The sequence below is a fragment of the Miscanthus floridulus genome, chromosome 8, assembly GCF_019320115.1.
Source record: "Miscanthus floridulus cultivar M001 chromosome 8, ASM1932011v1, whole genome shotgun sequence".
Lineage (NCBI taxonomy): Eukaryota > Viridiplantae > Streptophyta > Magnoliopsida > Poales > Poaceae > Miscanthus > Miscanthus floridulus.
The window spans coordinates 38,123,098-38,135,904 of NC_089587.1; the positions used below are offsets into that span (position 1 = coordinate 38,123,098).

The 12,807-nt window shown below is 47.3% G+C and overlaps 1 long non-coding RNA gene across 7 annotated transcripts; it reads left to right on the plus strand.

Moving 5' to 3' along the window:
• The first annotated feature begins 1,108 nt into the window (after positions 1-1,108).
• On the plus strand, positions 1,109-6,165 carry LOC136471669 (uncharacterized). 7 transcript variants are annotated; one of them, XR_010762085.1, is made up of 8 exons: positions 1,110-1,287; positions 1,534-1,941; positions 2,807-3,033; positions 3,317-3,386; positions 3,553-3,833; positions 3,938-3,969; positions 4,832-4,972; positions 5,971-6,165. It is a non-coding gene; the product is annotated as an uncharacterized lncRNA (long non-coding RNA). The 7 variants fall into 7 exon arrangements; XR_010762082.1 differs by having other exon boundaries at positions 1,111-1,287; positions 3,553-3,840; XR_010762083.1 differs by having other exon boundaries at positions 1,109-1,329; positions 1,529-1,941; positions 3,553-3,969.
• The last annotated feature ends 6,642 nt before the right edge of the window (positions 6,166-12,807 follow it).

A 12,807-nucleotide genomic window follows, 5' to 3' on the forward strand; every position in this document is an offset into this window, starting at 1 on the left:
ATTTGGAATCGCAGCTCCGTCGGCTCCATAAGACCAAAGTGGTCTGCGTCGTCGACATGCCGCACAACCAAAGCTTGCCATTGCAATCCACCACGCTGCTAGCTTCTCCTCCAGCTACGTATCGCTCTGCCCACTCATTCGAAGCTCCACTGCCCAATAGCATCCTCCCCACGGTCGACGAAGCCACGCCCGAGCAGAGCAGAGCAAACAGAGCAGCGGCGGTGCGTTATTAGCTTATTGATGTCATCCTGACGTCACCCCCACGTCACATATGTTTTGTGGCCATTTTCGTGTAGGAAAATAAATCGTTGAATACGGTAGAAATACGCTGCAGCGTCCGTGCGCTCGCATCCGTGCTTGGGCCAGCCGCGCTCATGCCGGCCTGCTCGCTGCTGCGCTTGCACCTCGCGCTTGCAGCGCTGCCGCCATGGGCCGGCCTACTCGCACCGCGCGCGCCGCGCCCCGCCGCGCTGGGCTGCGCCCGCACGCTCGCGTCCGCCCACTGCTGCGCGCCTGCCGCGCGCTCGCCCGCGCCCGCACGCTCGCTGCTGGGCCACGCTGCCGCTCACCGCTGGGCCGCGCTAGTGCCTGCGCCCGCGCCCGCTACTAGGCCGCGCTGCGCTCGCCGCTAGGCCGCGCTGGGTCATGCTGCCGCGCGCTAGCGTCCGCGCCCGCACGCCGCGCCCGACCTACGCTGCCACTGCTACGCCTGTGCCCGCACCGCCTGCTGGGCCGTGCCCCGCCGTGTTGGGCCGTGCCCGATGCTGCGCACTTGCTGCGCTCGCGCCCGCCTGCTGGGCTGCGCCACGCGTTGCTGGGCCGAGCCGGACCGTGGGCCGCGAAGTAGATTTAGTTCATGTTTTCAGTAAATTGGTTAATGATTATCTATATCTCTATCTCTACTTCTATAATACACCACTTCAAATTATCCTACATCCACCAAACAAATTCCACCTCTACAGTCATGACCTAAACTACGTCCACCTTAAAAAAACGCACACAGAAAAAGATAATATTAAAAACGTATGCACTAGATTAACTATCACTCGTTCTCTCTCCTTCGTCAGCCACATCCAACGGCCGATATTCGTTTGATCTCCCACCACAGAGCGTCTCCGCTCCCCTTCCCCGCAAGGCGTCGCATGCGTCTCCGCTCCCCTTCCCCGCAAGCCGCAACCCCTCCCCGAAATCACGCACGAGCGGGGGGAAAATTTTCCGTAGCAGCGACGGCGACCTCACTCGTAGCTGCGGCGGCGGCGCTCCCACTCGCTGCGACGGCGACCGCAGGCAAGGAGTGCTCGAGCTGCGGCCCTTCGTAGATACATAGTAGTACGTAGCAGTAGCCTTCAATGCCATCACTCGAATCCAAATGTGTTTCTCTCGATTGTGTATAGATAGTCATGGATTTAGTTCTTGCTTGTGGTGTGAACTTGTGTGCTGGTAGTAGTAGTACCTGTTCATTTTTTTCGCTGTTTTTTCGTGGGATTTAAGTGAATCTACTTTTCCTTGGTTTGCCTCTACTGTGTAGCGTAGTGAATCTGCTCATCCCAGGAAGCAGCAGCCAGCGACAATCAGCACTTCAGCAGCGGCCATGTCTCAGCCAGAGAACCGAACAGACATGTTTTTGTGTCCTCTTCTCTACAGATTCAGATGCTCCTACTGCTAGCTGTCCTCACGCGGCTAGGGTTTCCGTCCACCGCCCCGAATGATCCGCTCGCGAAGCCGGAGACGATGCCCGATGGGACGGTCAACCTGACGATCTAACAGTGCACCATCGGCGGGTGGAGGGCATCACCCTCTGCAGCCGCCGTCGGCGGCGGCCCTGCCCCCGTTCTCGGCGTCGTTGTGCGGGCCCTGCCACTTCATCGAGCCGGCCTTAAGGAGCTGGCCTCCCGCGTCACCGACGCCATCTTCGTCAAGATCGACGTCGATGAACTCGCGGTACGCCACGCCCCTGCGGCCCTAATGCCATCCTCTTGTCTTCTTTTTTCGTGTTGCTGGGAGGGGAATCGGCAGCTGTCGCCGGATTGGGTCTTGTATTGTGGTATTCGGAATACACTGTGATTTAGCCTGGGTATGATCCTGTCTATAGTAAGTAGCAGTCAAACAACAGTTTGGAGACTGGAAGAGTGGGAAATTCGATATGATTATTCTTCATATGTTCGGGAAACTCCTCGAGCTCAGTTCAGTTCTATTAGGCTGGGAATCCGGATGCGTCCTGGTGGTGTTTAATTGTAGCGAACTTGATATTGAGGGTAGTAACGAGCTGGCCGTGTACTAGCAGAATTAGACACATAGTGCATATGCTTTTGTCCTCTCTTGCCTGAAAGAGAAGATATAGGCCATCTGAATCTGATGCAATATATTTGATTATCTAACTGACCAAATTATGAGTTTTAGACTTTAGTTCTAAAACAGGCCCCTGAAATGTTTCAGCATGTCCATAGCACAGATAAATTGCATCTGCGTCCACGTGAATGTGATAGATTTTTTTTCTGTGGAAGTGTTAATGCTAATTGTGCTAACGAATCTATTGGTTTGAAGAATGTATCATGGCACTATTCTTGGATGGATCAGTTGTATGCATCTGAATTAACAAGTTGAAGGGAGATACAGCAAATGTTTTACTGTTTGATTTATGAAGTAATGAATCTATTGGTTTGACCGAATTATGAAGTAAGCAGTTTTTTTTGAAAGACCCGAAGTAAGCAGCTATCGATTGCAGCAGTACTACTGCTGCTGCTGTATAATACCAGTCAGTAAACCGTTTATAATAATAACCAAGCTCACTTCAAACATGACACAGAGTGCTTGGAAGCTGTCGATCAGGATCGAGAGCGACCAAATGGATCCTTCAGGAAGGAAGGATGACATCCAGATCAACCCATGGACATTGATCAACATGAACCAGGAGGTCGGGGGCGGCCTGGACCTCCGCCTCAGCCGTTGAGGAGGAACTAATGGAGGAGCCGGATCTGCGTTCGGCGATGGGAACGGTGTCAGATCCACTGATGCCGAGGGCTCGTCATACAGGTTTGTGCTTATTCGCGTCATTTAGATCTCACCCCATGTATTGTCTTCTGGTTGGGTAGTATTGTACTATTGTTATATCATTATTAGGTATGCATAGGGAAGCACCGTTCTTCTTATATCTGCTTAAATTCTGTATTTTGACAGGTCTTGTGACAAACAATAATAAGATGATGACAATGTATATTTATGTGTTAAACAAATATATCTTGAGCACAGCGATAGACTTGGAGACTAATAAATTAAATCGTCAAACAATTTTTTTCTTTGCTTTGATGGATTGCAGATTTGAGGGGCAAGTGATATAGGTGCACAGGGCACTGGCTGACTGTCATGAAACCATTTGGCAAGCTCAGGTATTGATTCATGATTGATATTGCCGTGCTATACTAGATGTCACTCATTCTTTTATGTGTTATCATATTGTACGTCATGCCGGCTGCCACTCCTCGCCCTTGGACGGGACGGTTAATATTTTTCTCATTTCTCTGATCACGTTTGTCTCTGTTCCTTCTCTGCCAGGTGCTGCACTCGTTGAGCGTGGAGCTCTCGCAGTACCTGCCGCTCCTGCTCAAGCTCGTCGTGGTGGTGTACGCCGTGCTGTGCCTGGGCGAGCTCCTGCATAGATGGTCATCGGGCGGCCGCTGCTCGCTCTCCCTGGTGCGCCTGAGCAGCCAGCAGCAACGCTGCAGTGCAGTGCAGTATTGGGTGCCAACAGGAGGCTGATGCTGCAAACGCAGAGCTCTTCTTCTGCTGCTGCCTCACCAAGCAAAGCACTGCCATTTTCAGGCTCCACGAAGCAGGTGCCAGGTTCGATTTGCTTTTTTGTTTGCTCAGTCTATGCTTGTTGATTTTTTAGCGTCTTTTTGCGTGAAAAAATGATTTTTTTCACATGGTGGATTTAAAGGACCACGGATGATGTCGCTGCTCAACCAGAAGGTGCTGGAGATGATTCTTTGTAGCACATTTCCATGCATGATGATAACCTCAGTTGCCAGTTGGTGTTTCTCAATTGAATAAAAAACACATAATTGGAGAGAACTTCATATCATTATTAACACATTAGCCGTGCATAAAACGTACAAGTGTTATGCTTTTTTTTTTGTTAGCTGAGTTATTATGTTTCTTAGTATGTGCTCATCTGAATTTCATCTCACTTTTAACAGAGTTATTATGCTTATTATTTTGTTGTCTGAGTTATTATGCTCTTTGTTGGTTGATTTGTGTTTATAGATGGCACCGTAGCGTTAGCACGGGCACTATACTAGTTCAATTTAGTTTTCAAGCTAAACTTTGATAATTTGTAGTAAATTGTGTAGTTGTCCAAAAATAGCGAAACCAAGTTTGTTAGGTTCACAAAAATGCCCTCTATTTGTTAGTGTAGTTAATTCACAGTTAGCCGTTATGATGATAGGCTCATAAATTCTAATTAGAAAGCTTGGTATTATGTAGATTAATATTTGTAGGAATTCGTGTGGCAAATCGGTAATAGTTTTAGTTTTGAAAAGTTTACAGTAGGTTCAATAGGATATTAGGTATTTGCTGTAAATTTGATAGCCTTAGAACGAGTTGCTAAATAAAGTAGTTATTACCCTTGCTTTATCGAATATATCGTAAGTCAGCATTAAGAGTAAGAATATCGGTAGTTGTTATAATAATAACGAATATCATATTTCAACCTTGTTATCAGATAGCTTAGCATCGTGGTCGGTAGCACTAGCTTAGTAGTTAAATCGATGTACTGTTATTTTAAGAGTTGCTGTTGTTATATTCCTAAGCATTGCATCATCATTTCATGTAGATCACGAACTGGTAGATTTCGTGCCCGTCGGCGAGCCGGAGTACGACGAGGTGATCGAGGAGTACGAGGAGGAGATCTTCGCACAGGAGGAAGCCTAGGAGCCTGTTGGTGCTGACCCTGCTGACCCCGCGCCTGTCTAAGGCAAGCCCCGGTGCATAACCCATATTTTAATGATCACTGAATATATATATATATATATGAAATGTGCATTTAAGTTACAGGCATTTTATGAAAACTACATGCATAAATATATCCACCCAAGAGTCCTACTAGTATAGGTCGAGTAGCTGCTATGCTCAGGATATCGGTAGTGTGAGTAACCTACAGTTACTCGCAAATAGGTAATAAAATATGAACACTCATGAGAAAATGATGGAAAGGTAAATGGTGACCGGGCAGGGATATGGTTTGGGTATTGGTGGGTGTAAAGGGTTGTGTCCTGCGGCCAACAGGGCATAGCTCGGTTACACTTTTTTTCTGTCTGTGTCGATTAAGGATAGATCGTTGCATAAGGCATCGTGAGCAAGTCATGGATTTATTGTCCCGAGCGCATACTTGGGTATGGGCGCATGGAAGACTTGTTGCTTTCTTGTCGCGGATCCGGCTCTTTCCGGACCGACTGATGGGAAGAGGAGGTGGTGGAGGTCCTTGCACCACACTGAGTTCGGGACTCAGGATGTGGGGGCTTGGAGTCCAAGTTTGGACGGGGACTTGGACACCCGAGACAGGAGGGTGATGGGTTAGTCCTGCTTGTGCCTAGGGTACAAGCGGGACATGTGTTTTCGGGGCACCCAGCTGGGCATATTGATTCGCGAATCGCCGGGCGATTCGATACGGCTTGTCTCGTGTTTAGCACCGTAGTAAGAACTGAAAGTGGAAAGGAGAAGAAACAGAATTGATTGCTCAACTCCTGCTTGAAAGTAGAACAGGTGCTTATATAGACTGGCTAGATGATAACTTAATACGGCTGATAATAATAATACATAAGTAAAGATTCACTATTAGTATTGCTTTCTGCTAAAGAAAACCAGCAAACCATAAAGCTTATCATATTCCTTGGAGTCGGGAAATTATTCCCACTAGTCGGATAAGTCTTGCGAGTACATTGTGTACTCAGGGTTTATTTACCCCTGTTGCAGGTGATGCTTGAAGAGTACCTTGTGTGGAGGATCCTTCTGGTGGGCTCAGACGGAATCCTCGCTCCTTATCGCTAGATGTTATCTTTTTAAATTCCGCTGTTTATCATTCCGCACTCTGGTATTTGGTATTGTAATAATGTACTTTTTGAGAAACTTAGATGTATGAAATTGACTTGTATTGTAACTCGTTCTCATTATTGGATCCTTGGAAAAAATGTGGATCTTTCGGGTTCTCCCTCGGGGTGTGCCCGACGGACACCGCTCGCGGTAGCTTGCTTTCAGGGTGCTTAGTGTCTGGTGGTAGACGAGCGCCTCCGTAAGTACGCTATTTTGGGCGGTTCTACCACAGGCTCTGCCTCACCTAACCTCTGAAGATGGGCTCCGTCTTACCCAACCTCTAGGGGCAAGCTTCGCCTCGCTCGATCCTTGGGTTTGCGCTCCACCTTGCCCGATCTCTGAGGACGGGCTCCACCTTGACCAACCTCTAGGGGTAGGCTCCACCTTTCCCGACCCTTGGGTTTGTGCTCCGCTTCGACCGGCCTCTGGGGGGAGTCCGTCTCAACTGACCCCGAGGTCGAGGGATCCATCTCGCCCGACGGAGACCCATACCGTCACCAACCACTCCAGATCCAAGCGAATGGGTCTGGGTCAAAGCTTTGACACCAGGGAGGTGACCGGCACACCCCGATATAACCTATGGCCATGATGGGCCATACCTATGGATTCACATCCAGAACAGCGTCGGGCGTACCGGTGCAGTTCTGCCTAACCATCGTATGGGCACTGACAGACGTGTCAGTTCACCGCAACATCTGCTAGGATGAAGTGGAGCACCACAATCGGGAGATGATGCCTGCGCATGGCCCTAGTGATGGATAGGGCCGTGACGTAGAGCTATCCCTGTTGACGTCTACAGGGTCGATGGGACCTGCGTGAAGGAAAAGAAAGACCCGGTGATCCTAGAGGACTTCTCCTCTTTCTCATTCTCCTCTTTTTCCCTCCACTGTAACCCATGGTTTCCCTTGGCCTATAAAAGGGAAAGTAGGGCGTCTCATAAGGGGGACTCAACTCGGCTCGACTCGAATCGATCACATCACAACACTTCGGATCGAAGGGACTCGAACCCATCGAACCCTGAACCGATCAGAACACACAAGCACACAGCTGGGAAGCGACCAAGCTCTCGGTACCCGCTCGCTCCTCTCACCAGAGACTTGGGACCTATCTCTCTCTCGACCGTTTGCAATCTCTATTATGAACTTTCAGTGCTAGTAACACAAGCAGCAGCAATAAACTGGATATAGGGACATTCTGCTCGAACCAGTATAAACCCCGTGTCCTCTTAGCACACCATCCGAGCCAGACGCGTAATATTAGAAATTTACTTGGTGGCAACTCGAAACACCGACAATCCACGTGAATCAAGGTGAAACCCTCACCTAATCCCGATCTATGCCATGGAGTTCTATATTTGTTGGAAGAAGGTTTCTAGTGACAGCATGATTAGAGTAGAAACTAGTTTGATGGATGAATTGAATCAAAACAACGATTCATTGGTTTAGCCTCATCTGTACCCACGATAGTGCCGCATGTTGGGTGCGGCTGTGCCGCACTCAACAGATTGAACATGTAAATGCAGATGTTGTTTCATCGATGACTATGTTTTGGTTGGATTTGTGCACCAGATTTGTTTCTATCTTAAACATGTAGCCACTTTACGTACATTGTGGATAACTCCATGTATTTGTTTAGGTGTACTCATTCTGAGATTATCTATTGGTTTAGGAGAATGTTTGATAAATAGTCTAAATAGTTGAGAAGAATTGAATAGTGGGAGAGGTGAAGCACTAGGTGCAGTAGTGCCGCTCCTAGGGTGCGGCAGTGCCGCACCCTCTAACCTGATTAGTTCAAAGTGCTTTCCTAACTCAAGATTTGAATCATGTCATCTATCCAGAGTGTTTTACAAGTTTTCTTCTATACCCCTTATGTATAGTTTCTTATTTGGACCTATATTTATTTGTATAGATGTCCTCTTGAGGTGATGATGACCAGAGGGGGAAGAGGAAGATGATCGAGCCTCAAGATAAGCAAATGCCTCATCGTGGTTGTGGTAGGACCACAGGGGCAGTAGCAGTGTAGCAGGCAGAGATGTTGCTAGAGACAGGAGAGGAGAGATTAGATGATCTAGGATGAGGAGAACTTGGAGAGGGCTAGCCGCACTATTCCTCTAGGTGCTTGCCCAGATACTCCACCTCATCTTGACGAGCTCGACAGGAGCTACATCAGAGAGTATTCTAAGGATGTGGTCATGAGGCATCCTATTGACACGCGTGCTCATCCCGTGCTCAACTATGTGGGAAAGCTAAAGATGATGGAGGAAGCACGTGAGAACAATCCCTATGAGTAGCTAAGGAATTTGGAGATTGACTACAGGTTTTGGAATGAGTTTCATTCCAACTTCTATGCATTTGTGAACTTCAACTCCAAGAAATCTAAGGTTGTGAAGATGCAGTATGTTGATTGAAAGGAGATGAAGGCAAAGAATGAGCCAGAATTCAATAAGGTGATCAAGGCTTGTGAGTTGTTTGACCTCACTAATATTATGAGCTTTAGATATAATTGGAATGAAGAAGTGTTAGCCCAGTTCCATACCACATTCTTCTATAGCATCTAAACTAATGAAATTCACCGGATGATTGAGGGATGGCATTAGAGTTGATTTTGTGACTTTCAGCCGGATCCTTGGTTTTGGAGAGGAGGAGCGGGGCTTCACTTGTATTTATGATGAGGCTAGAGCTGAGATCCGTGATATTGCTTATATGTGGATTGACAGGAGAGGAGCAGATCGAAAGGTCAGTGGCATGAAGAGCTATTATTACATTCTAAATAATTTAATCAGGCACACTATCAATCCCAAGGACGGAGCAGCTTCTGATCTTAATGGATATGTGAGGAATGTGCTTGCTAGATTTGCTCTTGTAGGTGATACGTTTAATGTCCCTTGCTTCATGTGACGTGAGCTGAGGAACATCATGGAGGATGGGAGAAAGGGGATACCATATGCCCCCTATCTCATATTTATGATTGAGAGGGTCACTAGCTATAGATTTGAGAAAAGATGGTCTTCACACCATCTACAAAATTAAGACCCGAGAGGTAGGTGCTAGCAGGGCAGTGAGACGCTCTCCATCTGTTGAGGACGTGTCTGAGTCGTCCCGATCTAGGCCTTGCAAGGAAAAGACGATGGAGAAGTTTGGGAGATGGATCAAGGCCATCTTCACCACTTACACCTATGCAGCGAGGACCACATATCAGGACCGATTGGAGAACTGTGAAGCCAACTGAGAGGCTAGAGAGCATGCAAGGCTGTCACCTCTTTCTCTAGTTCAGTCACCGTCGAGGTTTGATGACCTCCCTAGTCTTTCTGAGATGGATTCAGAGGATGAGGAGGCGGAGGAGGAGCAGGAGCAGCCAGAGCTTGTTCCTCACACGAGTTTGAGGTCCACCTTGCAGTCTATGAGGAGGAGCACTAGGCGTGAGCGCCACACTTCGACCACTCATCACTAAGGGAGGGCAGTGGTGTCTTCTTCCTCCTCCTCCTCCTTCGACGATGATGATGGTGGAGAGGAGGATGTTGCAGGTACTAGTGGAGCTGCTGGTGGGAATGATGTCGATTGGGACACCATCCAAGAGGATGGGGAGTGAGTATTGGTCTTTCTTCTTTTCTTCTCTTTTTGGTGCTTTATGCCAGGGGGGGGGAAATTAGAGGGGTCAACAATTTTTTCGACGCCATGGAGAGGAGGTTGCTGCAGCTAGAGTCATATTCATATCCATTTAGAGTAGTCTTCGTTAGGTGAGAGTTTGGGAGTCCATTAAAAACTATATTTATGTAATAATGCTACTTAAGTACTTTATATATGTGTGGGATATGGACATATATTAATCTAGGATGTTGTTTGTAATACAATTGTGTTAGAATGTATATCTTTATATGTATCACGTGTTGTGTAGTGTCTGTTCTGATCTGTGCTGTTACAGCAAGTGCGGCAGTGCCGCACCCAGCTGTAACAGCAAAACATGTTGTGCATAAATTGTCATTCGCATCACGTTTTATATACCTGACACAGTATGCAGCACCCACGAGAGCATGGATGTAGGGGGAGCCCCATCACGTTCACTAAAATGTGAATCTTAGCTTCTTATGTCAATTTGAGAATTCAATTCTCTATTCACATATTTAGGGGGAGGCTCTACACCCATGGCTCCAAAATCTCAGTATTTATTTCATATCTTTTATAAGCTCTAATTGGGTTGTCATCAATCACCAAAAATAGGAGATTGAAAGTGCAATCAAGCCCTAATTGTGGGTTTTGGTGATAATGACCATGTAATTAGAGAACTAATGAGATTTATCGAGATGACAAGCTGGGAATTCATGTTTGAGGATGCTACACGAAACGGGGGAGCCCCAATTATAAATGTAGATGGCTTCAAACTCAAAGTAGATTTAAATTCTTTTATATTTTGAATTTTAGTATAGAAAAAGCCGTACTATAAAGGGGACATAATGCTTAAGCTAATATGTGCTATCAAGTGCTCAAACATACACATGCATCCCTAGATTCATAGCCAAGACAGTCTACACTTCACTCTTATCCTTGATGTCTTGCGTGGTACGGCACTGCCGCAGTGCGGCACTGCCACACTTGAGCCGTGCTACTGCCGTGACTTAAGTGACCGTTGAGGGTTAGTGGGTATTTATACCCTTTCCCTTCCTCCCCAACGGCTCTCTGCCTCTTCTTCCTCACTCTAGCTCGTCCAAAACAGAAAGGAGCCTCTCTCTCTCCCCCTCTATTATTAACATTGAGTTCTCAAGCAAATCCATTGATTTCCCCATCAATCCTTGAGAGAAAAGGGTCTAAAACTCGATTAGACAGCAGCTCCATTGATTTCCCAACTCAAAAGAGCACTTGGTTCATGTTTTGGTCGGCTGTTGTATTTGTTACTCTTGGAGTTTGGCTCCTAGCTGGCTAGAGTATCGCCCGTGGAGCTTGCCAACTTGTGTGGCAGTCCTGAGAGGTTTGTAACCATCAACAATTAAGAAGCTTTTTCCCTGACTTGCTGCATCAAAAACTAAATCACAAGCTTCTGCGTTTCAAATCTTTTTCATCAAATGAGCAATAGCGGGCCCAGGAGACTAACATCTTGTGGGCTGGGTACTGTGCTCGTCTCCGAGCGAGCTGTCTTTTGTAGCAGTACAAAACCTGAAGCTAGAATACTCACCCATCATCTCAAGAGTTAAGTCTCTTGACTTAAGAACGAGGAAGTGTTGGAAAGTCTTAAGCCTTAGTGGCTAACCTCAACAACGTGGAGGTAGGCAAGCCTTGGTGGCTAGCCGAACCACGGGATAAATCATTGTCACTTGTGCTTGATTTACATTACTTGCATTTCATATTGTTGGTTGAGGTGATTTCTAGGGTTTCTAGTCGATCTAGTACTTATGCGTGGTGTTCCTACAACTTCTAGCTCTTGATCTGTGACTATCATACCTGCAGTAGGCTAAGAAATTTCTCCGATCTAAGTTTCCGTTCACTGATTTTGAACTGTGACTCGAAGTTGTCTGCAGGTGCAGCAGTGCCGCTGTTGTGATCCGACAGTGCCGTAATCTGGAACGACAATGTCGCAGAATGAATTTGATAAAAGTTTAAATATTTATTTTGACATATCATGCCCTTAGATCCACCAGAGATCCTGTGTTCAGCCAGCACTGCATCCTCCATTCTTACACCGCGTTCGGTTGTACCAGTTCCTGCTTGTTTCAGCTTGTTTTAGCTTATTCTCTTTCACAGAATACTATTCAATCATTCGAAATAATCCAAAATCTACTGTTTCACCTACCAGCCGAACGCCATCTAAGTGTCGTTCGTACATCCTGCATGTCCTGTTGACCTAGGCTGGCCGAGCACAGGTTTCTCCACATGGGCGTCGCAATTTGATTATGGCCGAGCATGAGCAGACAGCCCAGCATATCCGGCCGAAGCTGAAACGTCACGCACGCCTAGGTAGCAAAAGCCGCCTCCTACTAGGCTACTACTAGTGCAGTAGGTGTGGGACCCTGTGATGGTTAGGCTCCGTTCGCTAGGTTGAAATTGGCTAAAAAAATAAACTAAAATTAAATAATTATAGAAAACACTGTTTTAACTAAAAAATCGAATAAACAGACTTTTAAGATGACCCACAGGACACAGCAGGCAGCAGCTGCTGGGTTGGGTGGGGGTTGGGGTTGGGGTTGCTTTTGTTGGCGAGACAGGGAGCAGTTGGCATCAGTCCCGACTTGCTAGCACGCGCCGACGCATAGGCAGTCCTTGCCTTGGATGCCGGGCCGCTGCTGCTGCTGAGGGACTACCCAGGGCCACCACCCGTCCCCACTGGATCAGCAGTGGATTGGCTTGGATAAAATGGATACTGTATACCATACCATGCCACGGTGCAGTGCAGTGCTGTGCTCCTGCTCTTCGTTACATGCCGCAAAGATGCCCGTGATGCTCGGCTTTAGACGATTGAGCTAGCCTAGCAGCTCCTGCTCCTGAACCTCAGCTGGGACGACCCACCGAGCGAGGCGCAATCTCCTTTACCTGCTCGCTCGGGGTCCAAGTCCAATATTAACAAGCGACAAGCGTAACCTGCCGTACTTTGCCGATCCTTCGCGGCTGTACTTTTTGCTGTTTATCCTACGCTTCTGTTCTGTTGGATTCAGCCATTCATGGGATCGGAATGCCCGTTCTGTTCTACAGTTTTCACGAGAAAGAGATTCTGTTCAGCTCGTCTGCGTGCCGC